Raw genomic sequence first — 27,022 nt, forward strand, 5'->3', positions numbered from 1 at the left:
GATTAATGGTATTTCTGAAGTTTACTATATACTTTGCTGATTTTCTACTAATTTTAAAAGTAATTATTGAAAGATGAATATTGAATTCTCTGTCAATAATTATGGTTTTGTCTATTCTCCTTGTGATTCTATCAGTTTTAATTTTATGTATTTTGAAGCTCACAATTTGCATAAATGTTTAGAATTATTATTCCTTTTCCTTTTTCTCTTTTTTTGAGATGGAGTCTCTCACTCTGTTGCCCAGGCTGGAGTGTTGTTGATGGCAATGGTGGGCCGTCTGGACCATCTGGAATGGCCACTGCCAAGATGCTGGCTGCAGCCGGGAGGCTCTGCCTGTGCTGTGAGCTTCACAGAGCCAGAGGGAATGGGGTCAAGCAGGAGCCCAGCTCCTTCCAAGTTGGTGGGTGGGAGCTCCCCGGGCATAGCTGCAACTGCCCAAGTGATAGCTGCTGGCTGAGCCTCCCTGTGTTCTTGGAGACCCGGAGCAGGCAGGAGCCCCACCCTCCCAGGTCCAACTGCAGCCACTCGAGTCCTTGCTACAGACGATGTTCTTGGAGGCTGGGAGCAGGCAGGAGCCCCGCCTGCATCCCCCCACCTCCTTTGTGCAGCTGTAGCCACCCAGGTTGTGGCTGTGGACCAACCTGGATATCTCTGCACTCTATGGGCCTGGGAAGGCACCCCCACCTCAGCAGGCTTAGAGGTTTCTGCTTCTGCTGCCTGGCCTCGCCCTGCTCATGGTGACTGCTCCCATCTAGGAGCAAGGTTGGGGCTGAGCCAGGGTGCTGTTGCAGCCCAGCCAGTTGTGCACATACTTGAGGCAGTACTGACAGGCCATTCCCCTGCTGCCTCAGCCCCCTCCAGACTTTGGGTGCTGACAAACATAGGAGGGAGGCCGAGGGAAGGCTGAGGGCAGTTTGGTATTGGCCTGCAGGTGCTTCTCCCCACAAACAGCCTGGGCACCATAGAAAGCAGTAGGAGGCGACACGCTCTGGGGCAGAAAGGGGCAAGTCCCCAGGGAAGGCCTGAAGCCTAATGACCAGGCCACCAGTCCCCCTGACTGGAGAGGGAACTGGTGGTGCTTTTTCTTGGACCTGCCCATGGACCAATCAGCATGCACTTCTTCCTCTCTGAGGCCCATAAAAGTCCCTGGACTCAGCCAGACTTGGGGAGAAGACCTGCCAGCTGAGGGGAGCTAGCTACTCCAGGGCCTCTTTTCTGCTGAGAGCTCCAGAGACAACAGGAGGACCAACCTGCAGAGAGGAGCTACCCACTTCAGGGCCTCCTCTTTGCTGAGAGCTGCAGAGATGATGGGACAAGCTGCCTGCAGAGAGGAGCTACCCACTCCAGGGCCTTCTTTCTGCTGAGAGCTGCAGAGACAACAGGATGTTTTGCCTGCAGAAAGGAGCTGCCCACTCCAGGGTCTCCTCTGAGCTATCCTGTTGCTCAGTAAAGCTCCTCCTTCTCAGTAAAGCTCCTCTTCACTTTGCTCATCCTCCACTTGTCTGCCTACCTCATTCTTTCTGGATGCAGGACAAAAACTTGAGACCTGCTGAATAGTGGGGCTGAAAGAGCTATAACACAAACAGGGCTGAAACATGCCCCTTGCTCACCACATTGCAGGCAAAGAGGAGAGAAGAGCTGTGGTCCTTTGGGGAGCCCAGACCGGGAAGCTCCTAAGCCAGGACTGTGACTCCCTTTGGGGCCCTGCATTTCCTGGAGTCTCCAAGCTTCTCAGCACCACTGTGGTGTACTTAGTCCAGTCACAGCCTCACAGTGAGCCAGGGCCCGTAGTAGCACCTGGAGCTGCCCACCCTGTGCAGCAGCCAGCGTGCCTGTGTGCGGTGGCCAGACCCCACACTCTCTTGCTCACACACCCCTTGCTACTCCACAGCTGGCTCGCCTTCGGCAGGGGTGAGATCCAGGCTGGTAACGTTAGCCAAGTGCAGCCTGAGTGGGCAGAACAATCCCAGTGGGCCCAAGCAAAACTCAGGCAAAGGTACCACTGGCCACAGAGGTTTCTGACCAGAAAAGCAACACCCGAAGTATCCTGTGACATGGTGGCATGATTTCACTGCAACCTCCACCTCCTGGGTTCAAGCTATTCTTGTGCCTCAGCTTCCGGTGTAGCTGGGGCTACAGGTGCATGCCACCACATCTAGCTAATTTCTGTATTTGTTTTTTTAGTAGAGACGGGATCTCACCATGTTGGCCGGGCTGGTCTCAAACTCCTGACTTCGGGTGATCTGCCTCCCTCGGCCTTCCAAAGTGCTGGGATTACAGGTGTGACCAACCATGCCCAGCCTGTTATGCCTCTTGATTGACTCCTTTTTCATAATGAAATGACCTTCTTTATCCCTGATATATCAGTCAGTGTTCAACCAGAAACACACAACAAGTAATTAAATATATGTACATGTATATATGGATTCATTAAAGAGAATTGGCTTGCACAATTATGAGAGTTAGTTAGGCAGTCTTATAATGCTGTTGTGTCTGATGCTGGAATTTGATGTTGGCAGAGTAGTCAGAAAGGAAGATGGAAGTAAAATGGAAGAAGTCAGGATCAGGCTGGAAGTCACAAGTACAAACTTGAACCTCATGAAAATGGACTGAAATCCATGTTAGTTCTTGTTGCCTTTGACCTTGATGGTGAGGGCATCCTTCAGAAGCTGGGACTGTTTGTCATAAAAACACATACATAGGCCAGGAGTTGGAGAAGCTGAAGGAGGATCTAGAGGATGGTAGAGTAGTTGCAGGCTGAGCTGCAACAAAATGAGTCAGCTAAGTGAGTCACCAGTCAGCAACAACATATGTGAATTACAAATGGTACTATTTCCTTTCCACATTACACATCTCCCAAAAATTACCTTTTTGGCCCACCCAAACTGTAAACATAAAATAATTCTAGGAAAACTAGTGCACTCTAAGGCAAGATGACACATTATAAAAGCATCATGGTCTGCCCCTTGTCAACTTAGTACCATACATGTTTCTTTGAGCCATGCTTTAATTCTCCAAATTATGATAATAATAAAGTTGTGCTTCGACCTTACATAACACTACTATCACATAACTATTAACATGTTAACCATTTCCCAAAAGAGGAAAATAGTCTTTTTTTGGCCCATGAATGGCATTCATTTCTGCTCCTAGCTGATAACACTCCTCCTTTCATGTCCTGTAACTTAAATACTGACATATTTAGTTAACTATTAACACATATTGTGTTAGATGATAAGAAGATGAGAGAAGGAAGAAACATAAATTTTCGAGTAGTTTCCAAAAGAAGCTGGGTGTATATCATTGCCCCCCAGAATGTTCTTCTTGAATTCAACTAGACTTTTAGACCTTCAAGACTACTGCAGATCACCCTTGGCATCAGATTCACTTAGAAGGATAGGACAGAAACCACAGCTGACCAGTAGGCAGCACCTACTCCTCTTCTGTGAAACTGGTACTCACAGTGTTTTACATAAGCATCCAGGCTTTTTTTTTGGCCTTCCCATTCCAAGTTGACAGCTCAGATGCAAGGAGATGAGACTTACACTGGGCAGCTGTGGGATGCATCTGGATTAATATATCTTATAACAACTCCATGGACATAGCTTCTAGAATTTCTACAAGAGACATGCCAATTACACGAGTCAGTATACTCAGGGAGGCCCAACGTTATAGTATCCATTATAGTCAGTATTTATAGTTCATTTATAATTCTTTTGGTAACCAGGAATCATTTTTAGCATAAACAATATTGTTGGATAACATAATTGACATATGAATAAGTTTTCAATAAAACAGAATGAGAAAATTAGCCAAAGGTTAATTCTCATATACAAAGGTAAAGTGTTTTGTTAAACTTTTACCCAAAAGTGATGATATGGACATAGATTTTCTGGGTGTTTGACCAAGGAAGCCAAACCATTCTTTCTGATTATGTTAGATTTGTAGCTTTGTGGAGTCTTGCCAGAGATGTTGCTTTCTGTGTGTGAGTTTGATGAGCTAACTTGGAGTTTGTTTGTCGGACTGGCCAAAACAAATCTAGAGCCAACTATGGTCCATAAGTAAATGGAATTGAAGGGTTTCCAGAGAGATTAGGAGTGATAATACAGGCATGGGGAGTAATATAAAATTTTCAAGAATGAAACTGATAGGCCACCACCAATATTCTACCTGAATTCTATTTCTCATTTCACTTGGGGGAAACTAAGTCAAACTAACATATATGTATTAACATATGTCTAACTTAGGCATACGTTCTAGAGCAGTGGTTCTCAATCTTTTTGAGATAGTAAATTTATTTTAAAAAAGGATGAAAACTGCAAAGTTCTTCCTTAGAGAAATGAACATAAAGACCTACATGTGGACTTTTGCTTATCATGTATTATATTGGAAATTAATTTTCTTTGATAGTTAGACTATGCAACAATTTTCACGAAGGGATTTCAATTTAAAAATCAATTTCCAGTTCTGGAAAAAAAAAAGGAAATCAAAATTGTGAAGCCACATTAAAAATTAACTTGCCTTTTGCTCATATTAACAAGTAGACTGCTGCTGAAATAAATATTAACAAGTATTAACATGTTTGTTGTGAATAAGATCTTTAAATTATGGGTAATAAGACATCTTTGACATATCAGTGTGCATGTCTAGTTCACACTGACTTCCTAAAAATCAGAACCAGTGCTGAAAACTCTGATTCAGAAAAGAAAATAATGGCCAGTATCATCACAGTTCCCAAGGTTCACTTTGACAGAAGTGACTGGCCTTGTGTCAAGAAATACTATAATTCCCCAAGATCTTTAAAGTTGAGTTCAGGTCAGATAATTCCCTTTGTTTTTAATCAGTGAGGTCATTGGCCTCACCTTGAGAAATCTTTATCTGTTAAGTAACTGAAAGGCATGTCATGGTGTTTTGTGTGTGTGTGTGTGTGTGTGTGTGTGTGTGTGTGTGTGTTTTCTTTCTTTTTTTTCAATAAGTGTTGCTTGTCTTCTATGTCTGTCTCTCCGCTTGTCTCTCTCTCTCTTTTTATAAATGGTGGTTACCTTCTCTGTCTCTCTCTCTATTTTTTTTTTTTTTTTTTTTTGAGACAAGGTATCACTGTGTTACCCAGGCTGGAGTGCAGTGGTGTGATCACAGCTGACTGCAGCCTCAACCTCCTGGGCTTAAGTGATCCTCCTACCTCAACCCCCTAAGTGTCTGGGAATATAGGTGCATGCCACCATGACTGGCTAATTTTTCTACTTTTTTGTAGAGACGGAGTCTCACTATGTTGCCCAGGGTGGTCTTGAACTCCTGGGCTCAATCAGTCATCCCACCTCAGCCTCCCAAAGTGCTGGGATTACAGGCATGAGCCACTGCTTCCGGCCCATAGTGGTTTAAATAAATCTTGGTTTATACTTATCACATTGTTGTGGATTGAATTGTATGCCCCTAAAAGATAGATTCAAGCCCTAACCTCCATTACCTGTGAATGTAACTTTACTTGAAAATAGGGTCTGCTGTAGGCTGAATGTTATGTCCCCAAAAATTCATATATTAAATTGTAACTCCTTATGTGACAGTATTTGGACGTGGGCCTATGGGAGGTAATTAGGTTATAAGGGGGCCTTTGTGAGTGGGATTAATTGTCTTTATGAAATATGACTTGGAGCGCTCCAAGGCTTTCTGCCGTATGAGGACACAGTGAGAAGATGGCTGTCTATGAACCAGGAAGCAGACCCTCTCCAGACACCAAATCTGTCAGTGCCTTGATCTTGGACTTTTCAGCCTCCAGTACTATGAGAAATAAATTTATGTTGTTTTTAAGCTACTCAGGCTACGATATTTTTGTTATAGCAACCTGAATGACCTAAGACAGGGCCTTGGCAGATATAATCAAGTTAAGGTCATAAAGGATTAGAGTGGCCCCTAATCCAGTGACTGGTGTTCTTATAAGATAGGCAAATTCAGACACAGAGGAGACAGGAGAATGCATGTGATCATGGAGGCAGAGATTGGAGTAATGCATCCAAAAGGCAAAGAATGCCAATGATTGCCAGCAACCTGAAGCTCAGACAATGGGATGGAACAGACACTTCCCTAGAGCCTTCAGAGAGAGTATGGCCCTGCTGGCACCTTGATCTTGTACTTCTAACCTCCAGACTATGAGAGAATACATTTATATTGTATTATGCCATCTTGTTTGTGGTACAAGAAGTGGGGTGCTATGTACAAATATCTAAAAATATAGATGTGGCTTTGGAATTGAGTAAGTGATTAAGCTGGAAGAGTTTTGGAATTCTTAATAGAAAAAGCCTTGAAGAGATTGTAGAAATAGGAGGATTAAAGGTGATTCTGGTAAGGGCTCAGAAAGAAGTAAAGAGGACAGTAGACAAAGTTACATTTTAGAGAACACATATATTGTCATGAAGAGAATGCTGCTAGAAATAATAAACATTAAAGATACTTCTGGTGAGATCTCAGATGAAAGGAGGAACATGTATTAGAAACTAGAGAACAAGCAATCCTTGTTAGAAGTGGCAGAAACGTGGCTGAATCATGCTGTGCTATTGGGTGGAAAGTAGAACTTGTAACTAATGAACTTGAGTATTTAGCTGAGGATATTTCCAAGCAACGAGTAGAAGATGTAGCTTGTCTTCTCCTTCCTTCTTATGGTAAAATATGAGAGGAAAGAGATACACTGAGGAGGAAACTGTTAAGCAAAAATCATTTGATGATTTGGAAATTTCTCAGCCTATCTCAGATAGCATGCTCTGGAGACAGCACTGGGACAAATGTTTTGGTGAAGCGATTAGATGTGATTTGTGGATCCAATTAACTATTTCAGCAGACTCCAGGATAGAAATTGGGTTATCCAGGAAGGATCTATAGAGAATCCTTGTGCCTAATCATATGGATTCTCTTATAAATCTATGGAAAACTAACAAGAATTGTGACAATGCTATCCCCAGAAACACTGCTAATTTTGAAGATGACAGAGACAGGATGAAAAGAAGAAAAGCTGTCCAACTTCTGGTATTCTAAAAGCAGGAAATGAGGTACCCAGAGGATGGGGACACTACCAAGGGCAGAGATGGCAGGGCCACCTCAGCTGAGGGTGGCTCAGGGACCAGTGAGGCCTCTTAAGAGTCCAGAAGCTAGGACCAGTTGGGTCTCTATAGACCAAGAGGTTGGGGACAGTGAGGATTCCACTGACCCAGAGGGCATACTGAGTCAGCACAATTTGAGAACTCCACAAATATTTGGAAATTAAATAATATAAATAACCCATGATCCAAAGAAGAAATCATAAGATAAATTAGAAAGTTCTTTAAACTGAATAAAAGTGAAGTACAACATAAAATATTTTATGGGATGCTGCAAAAGTAATGGTTAGAGGAAATTTTGTAGCTTTAATATGTCTATATTAGAAAAGAAAAAAAAAAGATCTAAACCTAAGCTTCCACCTTAAGAAACTTTAAAAATGAGAGCAAATTTAAAAACAGCAACAAAACAGCAGAAGGAAGGAAGTACAGTCATCTTTTGCTTCATGCTAGGGATACATTCTGATAAATGCATCATTAGGTGCTGTCATCTTTGTGTGAACATCATAGAGTATACATACACAAACCTAGATACACAAGCCTACTGTATTAGTCTGTTCTCATGCTGCTAATAAAGACATACCCAAGACTGGGTAATTTATAAAGGAAAGAAGTTTAATTGGCTCACAGTTCAGCATGGCTGGGGAGGCTTTGGGAAACTTACAATCATGGCAGAAGGGGAAGCAAACATGTCCTTCTTCACATAGTGGTAAGAAGGAGAAGTGCCAAGCAAAAGGGGAAAAGCCCCTTATAAAACCATCAAATCTCGTGAGAACTCACTGTCATAAGAACAACATGGAGGTAGCTGCCCCCATGATTCAATTACCACCCACTGGGTCCCTCCCATGATACATGGGGATTGTGGGACCTAAAATTCAAGATGAGATTTGGGTGGGGACGCAGCCAAATCATATCATTTTGCCCCTGGCCCTTCCCAAATCTCATGTCCTCACATTTCAAAACATGATCATGCCTTTCCAACAGTCCCCCAAAGTCTTAGCTCATTCCAGCATTAACCCAAAAGTCCAAATCCAAAGTCTGAAACAAAGCAAATCCCTTCTGCCTGTGAGCCTGTAAAATCAAAAGCAAGTTACTTACTTCCTGGATATGATGGGGATACAGGCACTGGGTAAATACACCTATTCCAAATGAGAAAAATTGGCCAAAACAAAGTGGGTACAGGCCCTGTGCAAGTCTGAAATCCATCGGGGCAGTCAAATCTTAAAGCTCTGAAATGATCTCCTTTGACTTCATGTCTCACATCCAGGGCACACTGATGCAAGAGGTGGGCTTGCATGGCCTTGGGCAGCTCTTCCTCTATGGCTTTGCAGGGTACAGCACTCCTCCTGGCTGCTTTCACAGGCTGGCATTGAGTGTCTGCAGCTTTTCCAGGTGCATGGTGCAAGCCTTCAGTGGATCTAACATTCTGGGATCTGGAGGACAGGGGCCCTTTTCTCACAGCTCCACTAGGCACTTCCTCGTTGGAGACTGTGTGGGGACTCCAACCCCACATTTCCCTTCCACACTGCTCTAGCAGAGATTCTCCATGAGGGCTCTGACCCTGCAGCAAACTTTTGCTTCAACACCCAGGCATTTCATACATCCTCTGAAATCTAGGCAGAGGTTCCCAAACCTCAATTCTTAACTTCTGTGTGTCCACAGGCTCAACACCACATGGAAGCTGCCAAGACTTGGGGCTTGCACTCTCTGAACCCACAGCCTGAGCTGTACGTTGGCCCCTTTCAGCCATGGCTGGAGCAGCTAGGCCGCAGGGCAACAAGTTCCTAGGCTGCACACAGCAGGGGAGCCCTGGGCCCCACCCACAAAATCATTTTTTCCTACTAGGCCCCAAGGCCTGTGATGGGAGGGGCTGCTGTGAAGGTCTCTGACACGCCCTGGAGACAGAAAACCGACTAAAGAAGAAGTAGAAAATGTGAATAGATGTATAATAAAGAGATTGAGTTAGTAATTAAAAAAAAAAAAAAAGACACACAAGGAAAAGCCCTATGCTAATTAAGATGATAGGAGAGAATGGGTGCAAGGGCTTTACTGGTGAATTCTACCAAGCATTTAAAGAAGAATTAATACCAGTTCTTTACAAACTCTCCCCTGCCCCAAAACAAGAGGAAGGAACATCTTCCTCTCATTTCATGAGGACAATATTACTTTGATATCCAAATCAGTCAAATACATCAAAGAAACATAAACTACAGACCTATTACTTTGATATCCAAATCAGTCAAATACATCAAAGAAACATAAACTACAGACCATTATCTCTTATTCTCGACAAAATACTAGTAAACTGAATTTGGTAACATATAAAAAAGGATTTTCTACCACAATCAAGTGGAATTTATCCCAGGGATCCATCTGAGCATCAGTTTAAAAATCAACCAAATCCATATCAACAGAATAAAGGACAAAATATGCAGAAAAAGCATTTGACAAAATCCAACACTTCTTCATAAAAAACAAACTTTGAAGAGAACCAGCATGAGAAGAAAATGGGATATCTGGAAATGGAGAATGTCATTATAGACCAACTTCAGCAAGTCAGTTACGAATAAAAGAAAGTAAGAAATAGGGTAATAGTGGAGTTTAGGGATGGTTTATTTGCTTGGTTGGTGGCTTGATTATTTTTAAGATAGGAAAGATATGTAATGTCTACATGTGTAAAAGATAGCAGGAAGAATCCAGGAGAGACAGTAGATAACACAGGAAGAGAATGAACTGTTGATGGCATATGATTGATGGGGAAGGAGATGGGATCCAAGGTACAAGTGGAAGAATAAGTCTTTAGATATGAATGGCCCTTCTCCTATGCTAATTAAGATGATAGGAGAGAATGAGTGCAAGCTCAGGTAGGTTAGTGGGAAACTGAGGATGTTCCAATTCGTTGGGAAGAAGGAGGTCATATCATCATTTAAGAATGAAGGGTGAGGAGAATAATGCTTGAGAAGTGGCTTGAAACAAACTTTGTGCAAAGGTGACCTTATTAGAAAAACCTAAGATTGGTAAGCAATACTGAGTGACCTGTAGTGTTCATGCATTCTTAATCATTCTTATGATGCTAACTTTATAGATGAATGGAATAGCCTATAGCCATCTCCATCATAATACTATATGTGGGATCAAAGATGAATAATATAGGTGAATGAGCTGGCATGAAAACCAGTGTGGATAAGAAGGACAATTCAGTAAGTGATTAATGGATAATTATTCATCTAGAAATAGTTATTATAGATCTCTGCCTCATAACTGCACACAAAGCAAATAGCAAGTATATTAAATACATGGAAGAAAAGCAAACCTTTTGTAACATTTGTAGAAGAAAATATGTGAAAGTATATTTATGACTTCAGAGTAGGGAAATAAATCTTTAAAAAAGATAATAAAGCCCAATATATGTAAAAAGGAAAGTTAAGTCGGACTACGTTAAAATAAAAAACTTATTCTTCTTCAAAAGATACTATCTTTTAGGGGAAAATTAAAGTCACAGAACTCAGCTTCCAGTATTGGTAGAGTGAGTAATGTGGATCACACTTCCCTTAAGGACAACCAGTAAATCCATAAAAAATATGAAAATCAGCTGAAAGGCATTAGAACTGTCAAGGTAGTACAGAATACTAGAACAAGATCCAAGAAATGATCTAAGTCCAGTGAGGTGAACCAAAGCATCTAGTGGGCTTTCACTTTCAGATTATTTGCTTATCTGGAAGAGGCAGCTGAGGGTACTGAATGGCATTTTTGATACCTCACAGGACTAGAGAGAAGAAAGTTGGAATCAGAGACTAAGGGTTGAGACCTTGGTACTTGGAATTATACCGAAAAGCAACTACATTCTAGGAATAAAGGTGAACTTATAGTAAACCAGCCCTTCCACAGACTGTAGCCCAACCGCAAGTCATCTGGTTGACCCAGAAAAATCTCAGTCCCTAAAACTGGTTTGTGATGACCTACAATGACTGGAGCTCCCAGATATCTGGCAGAAGCAAACAATGATTCTCTCTAGGAGTACCTTCAGCCGGGCACAGTGGCTCACTCCTGTAATCCCAGCACTTTGGGAGGCCGAGGCAGACAGATATGGAGACCATCCTGGCTAACATGGTGAAACCCCATCTCTACAAAAAAAAAAAAAAAAAAAAAAGCCGGGAATGGTGGCAAGTGCCTGTAGTCCCAGCTACTCAGGAGGCTGAAGCAGGAGAATGGTGGGAGGCAGACCTTGCAGTGAGCTGAGATCGCGCCACTGCACTCCAGCCTGAGCAACAGAGTGGGACTCCATCTCAAAAAGTAAAATAAGATAATGAAGAGTAGTACCTTCAAATTATTTCCACATCAGTTTTTCATGGAAATTCCTGATAAAAGATAACCAGGCAAACGAGATAAGAACAACCAACAGAAACAATTGATGATAGAAGTAGAATCACTGGAGTTTCTTATGTTAGGATAATTAGATTTGGCTAAAATACTGTTTGGGGACATAAAAGACAAGATTGAGAAGAATTTGACAGAAAACCAGAAGCTATTTTTAGAATGACTTAATTAGACTTTAATTCCTGATTTCATTAAGCTACAATTATAAAAACAGTGTGATACTGGCATAAGAATAGACCAATGAAATGGAGCACTCAGAAGTAAACCCTCACAAATATGGTCAATTGATTTTTAACAAGGGTGCTAAGACCATTCAGTGGTGGAAATGGTGGTCTTTTCATTAAATGATACTGGGAAAACTGGATACATACAATGGAATGAAGTTGGGCTCTTGCCTTATACCATATACAGAAATTAAAAATGGATTAAAGGTACCCTTATATTTATAGTAGCATTATTCAAAATAGCCAAAAGGTCAAAGTCACCCAAGTGTCCATTAACAGATGAATGGATAAATAAAATGTGGTATATATATGCAATGGGATATTATTCAGCCCTAAAAAGGCAAATCTGACATATACTACAACATGGATAAACCTGGAGACATTATGTTAAGTAAAATAAGCCAGTCACAAAAAGGCAAATATTGTATGATCCCACTTATTTGAGGTACTTTAGATTTATAGAGACAGAAAGTAGAATGGTGGTTGCCAGGGGCTCGGGAGAGGGAGAAATGGGGAATCACTGTTTAATTGGTATGGAGTTTCAGTTTGGGAACATGAAAAAGTTCTGGAGATGGATGTTTGTGAAGGTTGTACAACATTGTGAATGCACTTAATGCCACTGAAGTTGATATGGTTTGGCTCCGTGTCCCCACCCAGATCTCATCTTGAATTGTACTCCCATAATTCCCATGTGTTGTGGGAGGGAACTGGTGGGACATAATTAAATCATGGGGGTGGTTTCCCTCATACTGTTCTCATGGAAGTGAGTAAGTCTCATGAGATCTGATGGTTTGATAAGGGGAAACACATTTTGCTTGGCTGTCATTCTCCCTCTTGCTGTTGTCATGTGAGACATGCCTTTCACCTTCCACCGTGTTTGTGAGACCTCCCCAGCTACATGGAACTGTTAAGTCCAGTTAAATCTCTTTCTTTTGTAAATTGCCCAGTCTCGGGTATATCTTTATCAGCAGCGTGAAAATGGACTAATACAGAAGTATACACTTAAAAATGGTTAAAATGGTAAATTTAATGGCATGTGTGTTTTCCATAAAAATCTTTCTAAAATGGGCGGGGTGTGGTGGCTCACACCTGTAATCCCAGCATTTTGGGATGCTGAGGCAGGCGAATCATTTGAGGTCCGGGGTTTGAGACCAGCCTGGCCAACCAACATGGTAAAACCCCATGTCTATTAAAAATACAAAAATTAACTGGGCGTGGTGACACACGCCTGTAATCCCAGCTAGGCTGAGGCAGGAGAATCGCTTGAAGCTGGGAGGCTGAGGTTGCAGTGAGCCAAGATTGCGCCACTGCACTCCAGCCTGGGCCACAGAGCGAGACTCCATCTAAAAAAATAAAAAATAAAAAAAAATAAAAAAAAAATTATGATGGATATGGGCCAGGCACGGTGACTCACTCCTGTAATCCCAGCACTTTGGGAGGCCGAGGCAGGTGGATCATTTGAGGTCAGGAGTTCGAGACCAGCATGGCTAACATGGTAAAAGCCCATCTCTACTAAAAATATAAACAATCATCCAGGTGATAGTGGCCTGCGCCTGTAATCCCAGCGAGACTGAGACTGGAGAATTCCTTGAGCCTGGGAGGCAGAGGTTGCAGTGAGCTGAGATCACGCCACTCCACTCCAGTCTAGGCAAGAGAGTGAGAACCTATCTCAAAAAATAAATAAAATAAAACAAAATAATGGATATGAACTTGAACCAAAAAGAAATTCTGAATTAAAAAACTCAATTACAGAAATTGAGAACTCAAGGGATATGTTTAAAAGTACATTACCACTGAAGAAAGAATGATCTGGAAAATAGGTGGTAAAATATGCAAATGAGAAACAAAAATGAAAAAGAGCAGACAAGAGATACAGAGGATATGGTGTGTAAGTCTAACAGGTTACTGAAGCCCCACAGCAAAGAAGGGCAGACAAGGTATCTGTTCCCTTGTTCCCCTATTCCTGCCTTCTTTTTATTAAGATATTTTAAAATTCAATTTATCTATTATTGCAAAGATAGATAGTACAGAGACATCTCATATACCTTCACACTCATTTCTTTTTATTAACATCTTTCATTGATAGGACATATTTGTCAAAATTAGTTGACCAAAATTGATACTTCATTATCTAAAGTCCATGCATTATTCAGATGTTAATACATTTTTTAAAAGAAAATAATAAATGATAGAGAAATGTTTATTATTGATGAAGTCGCTAATTTTCTTAGGTATATATCACTCTCCCCTCCCCACCCCACAGTGTTAGCAAATATTGGTATTCATCTGTTCATTAAAAATGGGGAAATTGAGTACTTACATTAAAAGGTGAGTTGCTAGATCCTTTAAGGGAATGAACAAATTGAGTATGTTCTGTATATAAACCTTATGGGCATTTTACCTAGAAGACAATTTTACAGTCTTTTTTTTTTTTTTTGCCACTCATTATTTTATCTGCTTCATTAGAAACTGCTAATGTTTACTTTGTTCATTTCACTCATTGGGTTCTTTTTCACCAGTATAGGCTAGCTTCACTGTCCAGTATGGAACCACTAATCCCATGTCGCAATTTAAATGTAAATTAATTAAAATTCAATGAAATGAAAATTTTACTTCCTCAGTTCCTATCAGCCATATATCAAGTGAGCAAGTATATGTAAACCTACTCCCAGAGGTTGAGCTGACAAATGCAGTTTCTCAGAAGGAAACATTTGGTAGGGACGAAGGGACTTAAGATGGTGGATCCCCATACCTGCCCTGCGGGAATGATTCTTTCTATAGCAAGCTTTTTATTTGGTAAAACATGCGCAGCTGGTCATGTCTGAGACCCTCTTGCAAAACTCTGACCAGTGGGAAAATTAGATCAGGATCTTTATGAGGGGGTTTCTATGCTACAGATATTGTTTCTTTATAAGGGGTTATCTATGTTATAGGCATTGTTTCTTGACCTTGCTGGGGGAATGCCTTGGTATGCAAGAGTCAAACACTGGTTATTATGATGTTTCACTTCAAGATGGCTTTACTCTTGTCATGCAACAGGCTGCTTTCCTACACATAGCCATGTATGGCTAATGGCTTTCATATTGGATGGTAGATACAGAACATAACTTGAAGTCGTCTCTTCCAGTCATTGGCCGTCATAACATTCTTCAAAATCTGGCTCAACTGTACCACCTTTGTGGTCTGAATCATCTGACACAAACATCTTCAACTTCTCTCTTCTCTCGCAGTATTTCTGTCCTCACTCACCCTCCACTTTCCTCCTATTCAGGAACAAATCACTTCCTTCTTTTCTGAGACAAACAACTTCACCAGCCTATCTGGTCTCATTCCCTCCCCATCAGCGGTATCTCTTTTCTTCCATCTTCAATTTCTAGTGCCTACTAAACTTTACCTTTTCTTTTCTAGAAATTAGCTCTCCACTACCCTTGAAAAAAAGAATACTTTAAATTCGGTTGCTTAGTTCAACCAATATCCTTTTTCCTTTCTTGCAGTATCACAATTCTCAAAAGAGATTATTGTCTATTTTCAGTCTTACCAACTCTTCTGAACCACTGGAAAGGAGAGTCCACAGGTAACATCTCTCTCTCTTGCCCTCCTCTGTCATTCCCCCTAATTCCACCATTAGCTTAGTTCTCACCCTCTTTCGGCTCTCTGCAGCATCTGCTAGTTAGTCACCTGTTCCCTCTCCTGAAACACTGCTGCTTTTATGATGTTTGAACCATCTGGGCGCTCCGTAAGTAGCTCCTCTTCTCAAACTCCTTTTCCTCCCCCATTCCAAAACGTTACTATTTCACAATCCCGTTTATTTTCCAAAAGACCTCCCTTGGTGATGTCATGCATTGCCCTATTTTCAATCATATTTTCACAGATTATTACATTCTGCTAAATTCATGTGTCACCTTTATTCTTTCATCTCTTTTGCCCTTTAATCCACTCTATACGGTACAGACACCGCCCTGAACACCGTTCTAGCCATGTTTTATGTGAATAGTCTGCACTGATGATTCAGTGCATTGCTAACACGTAAGCCTGGTATTTGACACTCTCCACAACCTAACTCACTCTAACCAGCCCCTTGGCCTAGTTCCTGGCCAGCCAAGATGGGCCAATTCCGAGCTTGCCCTGAACCCCACCCCGCTGTGCCTTGGCTCCTGCCGCTTCCTACGCGGGAAACCCATGGCGCTCCTCCTGCTATGTCAACATCCAGCACGCTGCCAGGCGCAGCTCGAGGGCAGAGTCCACGACGAAATTCCTACGAGCTTCTCCTGCCCCGCACCCCACCCGAACCCCTCCGCAGCACCTGGCGTCCTCGGCATTCCTGGGCAGGACCCGTCCCCGCCCCAGCCCTCCCGCAGCTCCTAGGACTGTAGTCTTCGCAGTCAGCACGTCTGCGATGAGCGTGGTCAGCTCCTTTTCCTCTCAGAATGTAGAGATCATGGGTTCTCGGTGTTTATTTTCTCGATGGTATTTTCTCTATGGTATACCAACCTGCGACAGAACGAGGAAAAATATGTTTGGATATATACTTTTATATATTTTAAAAAATCGAATATATAATTATATTTAATATGTATCTTATGCCCCCCACCCTTTCAGCAGCGCGTCAACCATTTGGATTCTGCTATGCCCCCGCCAGGTCTGAGGCGGACCCGCGCCAGTACTCGCGAGACCCGATCCGCGCCCGCCACAGAGCTGCGGTCCTCCGGGCTCCTAGAGGGGCGTTCCCCCCCCCCCGCCCCTACTTCCGGCGCGCGTGCGGCAGGGCGTTGTTCTCCCTCCAGGGGGTGGGTGCTTCCCACCGCCGGTAGAGCGAAGGGTGAGTGGGGCTATTTAGCAGGGCGGTCCTGGCTGTTTCCCAAAACCGCCCCTATCCCGCATCGGGCCCTCGCGCCGCCTATCTTTGACCCCTCGGCCACAGGCCGGGCCTCGGCTGTGTCTGGGGTCCTGCCCGCCGCTCCGTAGGTCAGTCCCGCCATCCGTTTCCACTTCCCTACTCAGCCACCCGCCTTTTCGGTCAGCTGACGCCTCAGGCGCATACCCAGCGTGTCCTGTGTCGGGTTGCAGGCTCAGGAGTCTGACACGCGCCAATGGGCTCCTTCCTGCCACTTCTCACGCGGCGCTTTTGAGACGGGTCTCGGCCTTCCTCTTGACTCCCCCAGTCTGGGCTAGATCCTTTCTCAGTCATTCTCGGAACACCTGCCTTCCCCTTTGTAATTTTTGTCACAATTAAATTAGGTAATGCTTTCTGTTTAACGTCTGCCTCTCTCTACTATTTTTAAGTTCTATAATGGCAAAGACGCTGTCTTGTTCGTAACTCTTTGGTCAGCACCTGGCACAAATACCTGCACAAATAGGCACTCAAATATCAAATGTGAGAAAAACAAAGGCCCTCTTCTGAAGGGCTCTTTGATTTGGTGGGGAGTCCAGATGTGAAAAGGCATTTTAGCAGAGTAGGCGTCTAAGTAAGGACTCTGGAGTCAGATTATTTGGTTTCTAAACAGTCCAGACTACGTCACTTATAAGCTACATGACCTGGAACAAATTACATTAACTTCTCTCGTCTTCAATTGAACAGTTGAACTTACACCATAGAGTGCTCTGAAGATGAAATAAGACACTTAAAGCAGGTAGACAGGGCCTGACTCTGTAATGAAGCCTCAGCGTTTTCTATTACAATTAAGCAAACAGATACATTATAGTATCTGTTACATTATAATGCAGATACATTATAATAGCAGTGATGCTGCTACAGTCAGGATTGTCCAAAAGTACCCTAGAGTTTCCTTCTGGATTGCTTGGACTAGCACTGGGGACTGACTTTCTCCCAAAGGGAAGGGCTGTACCTAAGCTCACGTTGGCTAGAAGGTTTTTGTTTTTACTCTTAAAAAAACTGGTCAGAAGAATGTGATCAGATTTACAATCTGTAAAGATCACTGTGGTTACAATGTAGATAACAGACTGATGGGGACTGAGTGAATGTGGGGAGCCAGTTGGTGAGTTCTTATGCAGTGTGGCAGGATAGTTGCTGGGATGAAGATGGTTGCAAGATGGGGAAGAGCAGATTCTTGAAGAGAAAGTAAAATCAACAGGATTTAAAGGAAGGAAGGAGGTGGGGGAAAGGACCATGTTAGGGATGCTTCCACGTTTCTGGCTATGCAGCCAAATGGATGTTCCTGCTTCTTGAGAGGGACCCCTGGCAGAGGAGTAGGTTTAGGATGGGAAGAATCACGAGTTGGTTATGCATGTGCTGAGTTTGAGGTCCTTTTGATAAATTCAAGAGTAGTTATGGTGGGAGTGAAGAACCGTGGGTAATAGGTCAGGAGTTCAGATAGGAGGTCTAGACTGGATGGTAACCAAAGGTTAGAATGAGGTGGCCTAGGAGGAGAGTAGAGAGTGACAGTAGAGGACTTACGGCTCACCTGATGGACTGATGTAGTGGAGGCTGGACCTCTGAAAGGGATAGGGAAGGAGCAGAGGTCAAGTCTTTATGACCAAGATCTCCCTCAGCCACATACCCATGGAGGACTAGTTGGTGAGGCATAATATTTACAATAAAATTGAATAATATAACATTGAATTTAAAAGGCAAGGCACATAATATAGACTAATGGTCACTAACTGAAGAACATACATTAATGTGATGTAGCTCTTGAGAAATGCTATGTACACATCCATGCACAGATCTGACAATGCATTGGTTGTCACAAAATTTCATTAAAAATTTTTTATTTTCCTATTACCCTGCTCAGAGTAAGATATGAAATTTTTAAAATGTCTATTGTCACATAATAAGAACTAAAAAAATGTGTGTAGTATTTTTTTTTTTTTTAATAGCGATGGGGTCTCTCTGTCACGTAGGCTGGAGTTCAGTAAAGTGATCATGCTCACTGTAGCATCGACTTCCCAGTCTCAAGCAGTCCTCCCAACTCAGCCTCCTGAGTAGCTGGGACCACAGGTCAATGCCACTACACCTGGCTAATTTTTAAATGTTTTGTGGGGATGGGTCTTACTATGTTGCCCAGGCTGGTCTCAAACTTTTGGACTCAAGTGATTCTCCTGCCTTTGGCCTCCCAAAATGCTGGGATTACAGGCATGAGCCACTGCGCTTGGTCTCTAGTATTTTACACTAAAAAATTAAGAGGAGAAGTATCCCCAGGTTTCTTGTGTTTAGATGTGTATGAAAAATCTGTTAATATCTGGCAAAGCACAGCTTAGGAGATGCTGCCCTGTAGGCGTCTCAGACCTAACTTTCTTAATGAATAGCTAAGCAAATAGCACCATCATCCTTTAGTCACAAGGGCCAGCCACAAACTTGAGTCCTTGACCCCTCTCTCTTCCAAACCCTTATACAGTGTGTCAAGTCCTGTCAAATCTCCCATCTTTTTGTCTTTTGCCTCCCATGGCTCAGTCTCTCACTGTCTGTCTCCTGAATGGTTGCAACAAACACCTTCCCATGTCTTCTCCACACCACTCTCTGGGTGAGCACACAGACCTTCCAGCCATCACTGTGGCCATGAGTATCAAATGCAAACTCTGTAGTACAACCTCTCAGACCTCCTCTCTCACCATTCATTAACTATACCACAGGGTCTGGTGCAGCACCCTGACCCATGGAGATTCTGACTCAGGAAGTCTGCTTTGGGGTTCATGATTCATGGCTGATTTTGAGCCGTAGTCAGAAGTGACAACCATTAGTCTGGTCTCCCCAAACTACCTTCAATTTCCTCAGTGGGCCACATTCTCTCATACTTGTTTTCTCTTTGCCTGCGTGACCTTCCTCTCCATCTCACTTAGCTCACTCAAACTCTGGGAGATGTCTCCTCCAGGCAGCTCTTTCTAGCTCTTCCCATCCCTCTCTCCTTGGTCTTGGTCAGTCATCTTTCCCTTTTGCTACCTTGCCTACTTCCCTCCATCGTTGGATTTATCACTGTGTTTACCTGTTGTTTTCCCATAATAAACCAAGAGTCCTTTGGTACAGATCTTTTAATTCTGAGACTGCTCTTTAGTACACTATCTAGCACACAGTAAATGCTGAAGTATTTGTTGAAATAATACATTTTTCTTTGTACTGTTTCAGAACCTTGTGACTTAAAAGTCAAGAATAATTTTTCCTTGTTTCTACATTCACCTTGCCCATTCTCCATGATCCCTTCCTAACATTTTTGCTGTCATTTCTAATTTAGTATCAACCAAGATTGTCCTGGGCATCAACCCATTCTCTAATAAAAAGAAGTAAAAAGAGCAAGTACTGTAGAGTTGAGCAACCTGGGTTCATGTCTTGATTTTGCTATTTACCAGTTTGTAGTCTTGGACAAAACTTGGCTTTTAAGAACCTTGGTTGGCCGGGCGCGGTGGCTCAAGCCTGTAATCCCAGCACTTTGGGAGGCCGAGACGGGCGGATCACGAGGTCAGGAGATCGAGACCATCCTGGCTAACACGGTGAAACCCCGTCTCTACTAAAAAAAAAAAATACAAAAATCTAGCCGGGCGAGGTGGCAGGCGCCTGTAGTCCCAGCTACTCAGGAGGCTGAGGCAGGAGAATGGCGGGAACCCGGGAGGCGGAGCTTGCAGTGAGCTGAGATCCGGCCACTGCACTCCAGCTTGGGCGATAGAGCGAGACTCCGTCTCAACAAAAAAAAAAAAAAAAAAAAAAAAGAACCTTGGTTTCCTCATTTGTAAAATTGAGGTGATAATACCTCATGGTGTTATTGTCAAGCTCCAGTAAAATAGTATTTGTAAAATGCTTGGCCCATAGTAGGTGTTTATTAAGTGTGAGTTCCCTTCTTTTGGGATGCCCCATAGCATAATAGAAAGAGCTGAAAACTTTGGTTGCAGAGCCCACTTCTGCTGCTCACTGGCTGGCTGTCTTTGGTCAACTTATGACTCAGTAGCCTCGTTAGGAAAATGGGCATAATTTTGATTGTCCTTATAGAGTTGTTAGGAAAAGCATATAAAATTTATGTTAAGTATCCAGCTAGTGCTTAATAAAATGGTGGTTATTTTTGAGATGTAACCATATACTGTAGTGTTCTTCTTGCTTTCTATAATCTATAAGCACTATTTTGTTATCCCTAATGTTGTTCCTAATAGTGTTAGTAAAGGCCAAATTGATTTCGGCCATACTAACATTTTTCTTTCATATCCTGAAAAAATCCTGAGTCATCTATAAATGTATCATTTATGTGGAAGTGCCCTGTTTTTTTTTTTTTTTATTATACTTTAAGTTCCAGGGTACATGTGCATAACGTGCAGGTTTGTTACATATGTATACTTGTGCCATGTTGGTGTGCTGCACCCATCAACTCATCATTACCCATCAATTCGTCATTTATATCAGGTATAACTCCCAATGCAATCCTTCCCCCCTCCCGCCCCATGATAGGCCCCGATGTGTGATGTTCCCCTTCCAGAGTCCAAGTGATGTCATTGTTCAGTTCCCACCTATGAGTGAGAACATGCGGTGTTTGCTTTTCTGTTCTTGTGATAGTTTGCTAAGAATGATGGTTTCCAGCTGCATCCATGTCCCTACAAAGGACGCAAACTCATCCTTTTTTATGGCTACATAGTATTCCATGGTGTATATGTGCCACATTTTCTTAATCCAGTCTGTCACAGATGGACATTTGGGTTGATTCCAAGACTTTGCTATTGTGAATAGTGCCGCAATAAACATACATGTGCATGTGTCTTTATAGCAGCATGATTTATAATCCTTTGGGTATATACCCAGTAGTGGGATGGCTGGGTCATATGGTACATCTAGATCTAGATCCTTGAGGAATTGCCATACTGTTTTCCATAATGGTTGAACTGGTTTACAATCCCACCAACAGTGTAAAAGTGTTCCTATTTCTCCACATCCTCTCCAGCACCTGTTGTTTCCTGACTTTTGAATGATTGCCATTCTAACTGGTGTGAGATGGTATCTCATTGTGATTTTGATTTGCATTTCTCTGATGGCCAGTGATGATGAGCATTTTTTCATGTGTCTGTTGGCTGTATGAATGTCTTCTTTTGAGAAATGTCTGTTCATATCCTTTGCCCACTTTTTGATGGGGTTGTTTGTTTTTTTCTTGTAAATTTGTTTGAGTTCTTTGTAGATTCTGGATATTAGCCCTTTGTCAGATGAGTAAATTGCAAAAATTTTCTCCCATTCTGTAGGTTGCCTGTTCGCTCTGATGGTAGTTTCTTTTGCTGTGCAGAAGCTCTTTAGTTTAATCATATCCCATTTGTCAATTTTGGCTTTTGCTGCCGTTGCTTTTGGTGTTTTAGACATGAAGTCCTTGCACATGCCTATGTCCTGAATGGTACCACCTAGGTTTTCTTCTAGGGTTTTTTGGTATTAGGTCTAACATTTAAGTCTCTAATCCATCTTGAATTAATTTTCATATAAGGAGTAAGGAAAGGATGCAGTTTCAGCTTTCTACTTATGGCTAGCCAATTTTCCCAGCACCATTTATTAAATAGGGAATCCTTTCCCCATTTCTTGTTTCTCTCAGGTTTGTCAAAGATCAGATGGCTGTAGATGTGTGGTATTATTTCTGAGGACTCTGTTCTGTTCCATTGGTCTATGTCTCTGTTTTGGTACCAGTACCATGCTGTTTTGGTTACTGTAGCCTTGTAGTATAGTTTGAAGTCAGGTAGCATGATGCCTCCAGCTTTGTTCTTTTGACTTAGGATTGTCTTGGCAATGTGGGCTCTTTTTTGGTTCCATATGAACTTTAAAGCCGTTTTTTCCAATTCTGTGAAGAAACTCATTGGTAGCTTGATGGGGATGGCATTGAATCTATAAATAACTTCGGGCAGTATGGCCATTTTCACGATATTGATTCTTCCTATCCATGAGCATGGTATGTTCTTCCATTTGTTTGTGTCCTCTTTGATTTCACTGAGCAGTGGTTTGTAGTTCTCCTTGAAGAGGTCCTTTACATCCCTTGTAAGTTGGATTCCTAGGTATTTTATTCTCTCTGAAGCAATTGTGAATGGAAGTTCATTCATGATTTGGCTCTCTGTTTGTCTGTTACTGGTGTATAAGAATGCTTGTGATTTTTGCACATTGATTTTGTATCCTGAGACTTTGCTGAAGTTGCTTATCAGCTTAAGGAGATTTTGGGCTGAGACAATGGGCTTTTCTAAATATACAATCATGTCATCTGCAAACAGGGACAATTTGACTTCTTCTTTTCCTAACTGGATACCCTTGATTTCTTTCTCTTGCCTGATTGCCCTAGCCAGAACTTCCAACACTATGTTGAATAGGAGTGGTGAGAGAGGGCATCCCTGTCTTGTGCCAGTTTTCAAAGGGAATTTTTCCAGTTTTTGCCCATTCAGTATGATATTGGCTGTGGGTTTGTCATAAATAGCTCTTATTATTTTGAGGTACGTTCCATCAATACCGAATTTATTGAGCGTTTTTAGCATGAAGGGCTGTTGAATTTTGTCAGAAGCCTTTTCTGCATCTATTGAGATAATCATGTGGTTCTTGTCTTTGATTCTGTTTATATGCTGGATTTACGTTTATTGATTTGCGAATGTTGAACCAGCCTTGCATCCCAGGGATGAAGCCCACTTGATCATGGTGGATAAGCTTTTTGATGTGCTGCTGAATCCGTTTTGCCAGTATTTTATTGAGGATTTTTGCATCGATGTTCATCAGGGATATTGGTCTAAAATTTTCTTTTTTTGTTGTGTCTCTGCCAGGCTTTGGTATCAGGATGATGTTGGCCTCATAAAATGAGTTAGGGAGGGTTCCCTCTTTTTCAATTGATTGGAATAGTTTCAGAGGGAATGGTACCAGCTCCTCTTTGTACCTCTGGTAGAATTCAGCTGTGAATCCATCTGGTCCTGGACTTTTTTTGGTTGATAGGCTATTAATTATTGCCTCAATTTCAGAGGCTGCTATTGGTCTATTCAGGGATTCAACTTCTTCCTGGTTTAGTCTTGGAAGAGTGTAAGTGTCCAGGAAATTATCCATTTCTTCTAGATTTTCTAGTTGATTTGCATAGAGGTGTTTATAGTATTCTCTGATGGTAGTTTGTATTTCTGTGGGGTCGGTGGTGATATCCCCTTTATCATTTTTAATTGCGTCTGTTTGATTCTTCTCTCTTTTCTTCTTTATTAGTCTTCCTAGCAATCTGTCAATTTTGTTGATCTTTTCAAAAAACCAACTCCTGGATTCATTGATTTTTTGGAGGGTTTTTTGTGTCTCTATCTCCTTCAGTTCTGCTCTGATCTTAGTTATTTCTTGCCTTCTGCTAGCTTTTGAATGTGTTTGCTCTTGCTTCTCCAGTTCTTTTAATTGTGATGTTAGAGTGTCAAGTTTAGATCTTTCCAGCTTTCTCTTGTGGGCATTTAGTGCTATACATTTCCCTCTACACACTGCTTTAAATGTGTCCCAGAGATTCTGGTATGTTGTATCTTTGTTCTCATTGGTTTCAAAGAACATCTTTATTTCTGCCTTCATTTCGTTATGTACCCAGTAGTCATTCAGGAGCAGGTTGTTCAGTTTCCATGTAGTTGAGCGGTTTTGATTGAGTTTCTTAGTCCTGAGTTCTAGTTTGATTGCACTGTGGTCTGAGAGACAGTTTGTTATAAGTTCTGTTCTTTTACATTTGCTAAGGAGTGCTTTACTTCCAATTATGTGGTCAATTTTGGAATAAGTGCGATGTGGTGCTGAGAAGAATGTATATTCTGTTGATTTGGGGTGGAGAGTTCTATAGATGTCTATTAGGTCCGCTTGGTGCAGAGTTGAGTTCAATTCCTAGATATCCTTGTTAACTTTCTGTCTTGTTGATCTGTCTAATGTTGACAGTGGAGTGTTGAAGTCTCCCATTATTATTGTATGGGAGTCTAAGTCTCTTTGTAAGTCTCTAAGGACTTGCTTTATGAATCTGGGTGCTCCTGTATTGGGTGCATATATATTTAGGATAGTTAGCTCTTCCTGTTGAATTGATCCCTTTACCATTATGTAATGTCCTTCTTTGTCTCTTTTGATCTTTGATGGTTTAAAGTCTATTTTATCAGAGACTAGAATTGGAACCCCTGCTTTTTTTTGTTCTCCATTTGCTTGGTAGATCTTCCTCCATCCCTTTATTTTGAGCCTATGTATGTCTCTGCATGTGAGATGGGTCTCCTGAATACAGCAGACTGATGGGTCTTGACTCTTTATCCAGTTTGCCAGTCTGTGTCTTTTAATTGGAGCATTTAGTCCATTAACATTTAAGGTTAATATTGTTATGTGTGAACTTGATCCTGCCATTATGATATTAACTGGTTATTTTGCTCGTTAGTTGATGCAGTTTCTTCCTAGCCTCGATGGTCTTTACATTTTGGCATGTTTTTGCAATGGCTGGTACCGGTTGTTCCTTTCCATGTTTAGGGCTTCCTTCAGGGTCTCTTGTAAGGCAGGCCTGGTGGTGACAAAACCTCTAAGCATTTGCTTATCTGTAAAGGATTTTATTTCTCCTTCACTGATGAAACTTAGTTTGGCTGGATATAAAATTCTTGGTTTAAAATTCTTTTCTTTAAGAATGTTGAATATTGGCCCCCACTCTCTTCTGGCTTGTAGAGTTTCTGCCGAGAGGTCTGCTGTTAGTCTGATGGGCTTCCCTTTGTGGGTAACCCGATCTTTCTCTCTGGCTGCCCTTAAGATTTTTTCCTTCATTTCAACTTTGGTGAATCTGGCAATTATGTGTCTTGGAGTTGCTCTTCTCGAGTAGTATCTTTGTGGTGTTCTCTGTATTTCCTGAATTTGAATGTTGGCCTGCCCTACTAGGTTGGGGAAGTTCTCCTGGATGATATCCTGAAGCGTGTTTTCCAACTTGGTTCCAGTTTCCCCCTCACTTTCAGGCACCCCAATCAGACATAGATTTGGTCTTTTTACATAATCCCATACTTCTTGCAGGCTTTGTTCATTTCTTTTTCTTCTTTTTTCTTTTGGTTTCTCTTCTCACTTCATTTCATTCATTTGATCCTCAATCGCTGATACTCTTTCTTCCAGTTGATCAAGTCGGTTACTGAAGCTTGTGGATTTGTCATGTATTTCTCGTTTCATGGTTTTCATCTCTGTCATTTCGTTTATGACCTTCTCTGCATTAATTATTCTAGCTATCAATTCTTCCACTGTTTTTTCAAGATTTTTAGTTTCTTTGCACTGGGTATGTAATTCCTCCTTTAGCTCTGAGAAGTTTGATGGACTGAAGCCTTCTTCTCTCATCTTGTCAAAGTCATTCTCTGACCAGCTTTGATCCGTTGCTGGCGATGAGCTGTGCTCCTTTGCAGGGGGAGATACGCTCTTATTTTTTGAATTTCCAGCTTTTCTGCCCTGCTTCTTCCCCATCTTTGTGGTTTTAGCTGCTTCTGGTCTTTGATGATGGTGACGTACTGATGGGGTTTTGGTATAGGTGTTCTTCCTGTTTGATAGTTTTCCTTCTAATAGTCAGGACTCTCAGCTGTAGGTCTGTTGGAGATTGCTTGAGGTCCACTCCAGACCCTGTTTGCCTGGGTATCAGCAGCAGAGGTTGCAGAAGATATAATATTGCTGAACAGCGAGTGTACCTGTCTGATTCTTACTTTGGAAGCTTCCTCTCAGGGGTGTACTCCACCCTGCGAGGTGTGGGGTGTCAGACTGCCCCTAGTGGGGGATATCTCCCAGTTAGGCTACTCAGGGGTCAGGAACCCACTTGAGCAGACAGTCTGTCCGTTCTCAGATCTCAACCTCTGTGTTGGGAGATCCACTGCTCTCTTCAAAGCTGTCAGACAGAGTCGTTCGGGTCTGCACAGGCCTCTGCTGCTTCCCCTGTTGTTTTTTTAGCTGTGCCCTGTCCCCAGAGGTGGAGTCTGCAGAGACAGGCAGGTTTCCTTGAGCTGCTGTGAGCTCCACCCAGTTCGAGCTTCCCAGCGGCTTTGTTTACCTACTTAAGCCTCAGGAATGGCGGGCGCCCCTGCCCCAGCCTAGCTGCTGCCTTGGGGTTAGATTGCAGACTGCTGTGCTAGCAATGAGGGAGGCTCCGTGGCTGTGGGACCCTCCCGGCCAGGTGTGGATATAGTCTTCTGGTGTGCCCGTTTCCTTAAAGCGCAGTATTGGGGTGGGAATTACCCGATTTTCCAGGTGTTGTGTGTCTCAGTTCACCTGGCTAGGAAAAGGGATTCCCTTCCCCCTTTCGCTTCCCAGGTGAGGCAATGCCTCGCCCTGCTTCAGCTCTGGCTGGTTAGGCTGCAGCAGCTGACCAGCACCGATTGTCCGGCTCTCCCCAGTGAGATGACCCTAGTACCTCCATTGAAAATGCAGAAATCCCCGGTCTTCTGTGTCACTGGCGCCGGGAGTTGGAGACTGGA

At 42.4% G+C, this 27,022-nt stretch overlaps 1 protein-coding gene across 5 annotated transcripts in view; it reads left to right on the forward strand.

Annotated features, from left to right (window-relative positions):
* ZSCAN30 (zinc finger and SCAN domain containing 30) overlaps positions 1 to 27,022 on the forward strand; it is a 41,299-nt gene that overhangs the window by 1,613 nt on the left and 12,664 nt on the right. For 2 of the 5 annotated variants that reach the window (XM_023207693.2, XM_023207697.2), the window contains exon 1: positions 16,437 to 16,502. The exons of 2 other annotated variants lie outside the window; for them this stretch is intronic. The gene's annotated coding sequence lies outside the window, so the exon portion shown is untranslated. Of the gene's footprint in view, positions 1 to 16,436; positions 16,503 to 16,839; positions 16,922 to 27,022 lie in introns of those variants that run through there. One more of the 5 variants, XM_023207696.2, reaches the window with a different exon arrangement.

Source organism: Piliocolobus tephrosceles, chromosome 18, assembly GCF_002776525.5.
Source record: "Piliocolobus tephrosceles isolate RC106 chromosome 18, ASM277652v3, whole genome shotgun sequence".
Taxonomy (NCBI): Eukaryota; Metazoa; Chordata; class Mammalia; order Primates; family Cercopithecidae; genus Piliocolobus; species Piliocolobus tephrosceles.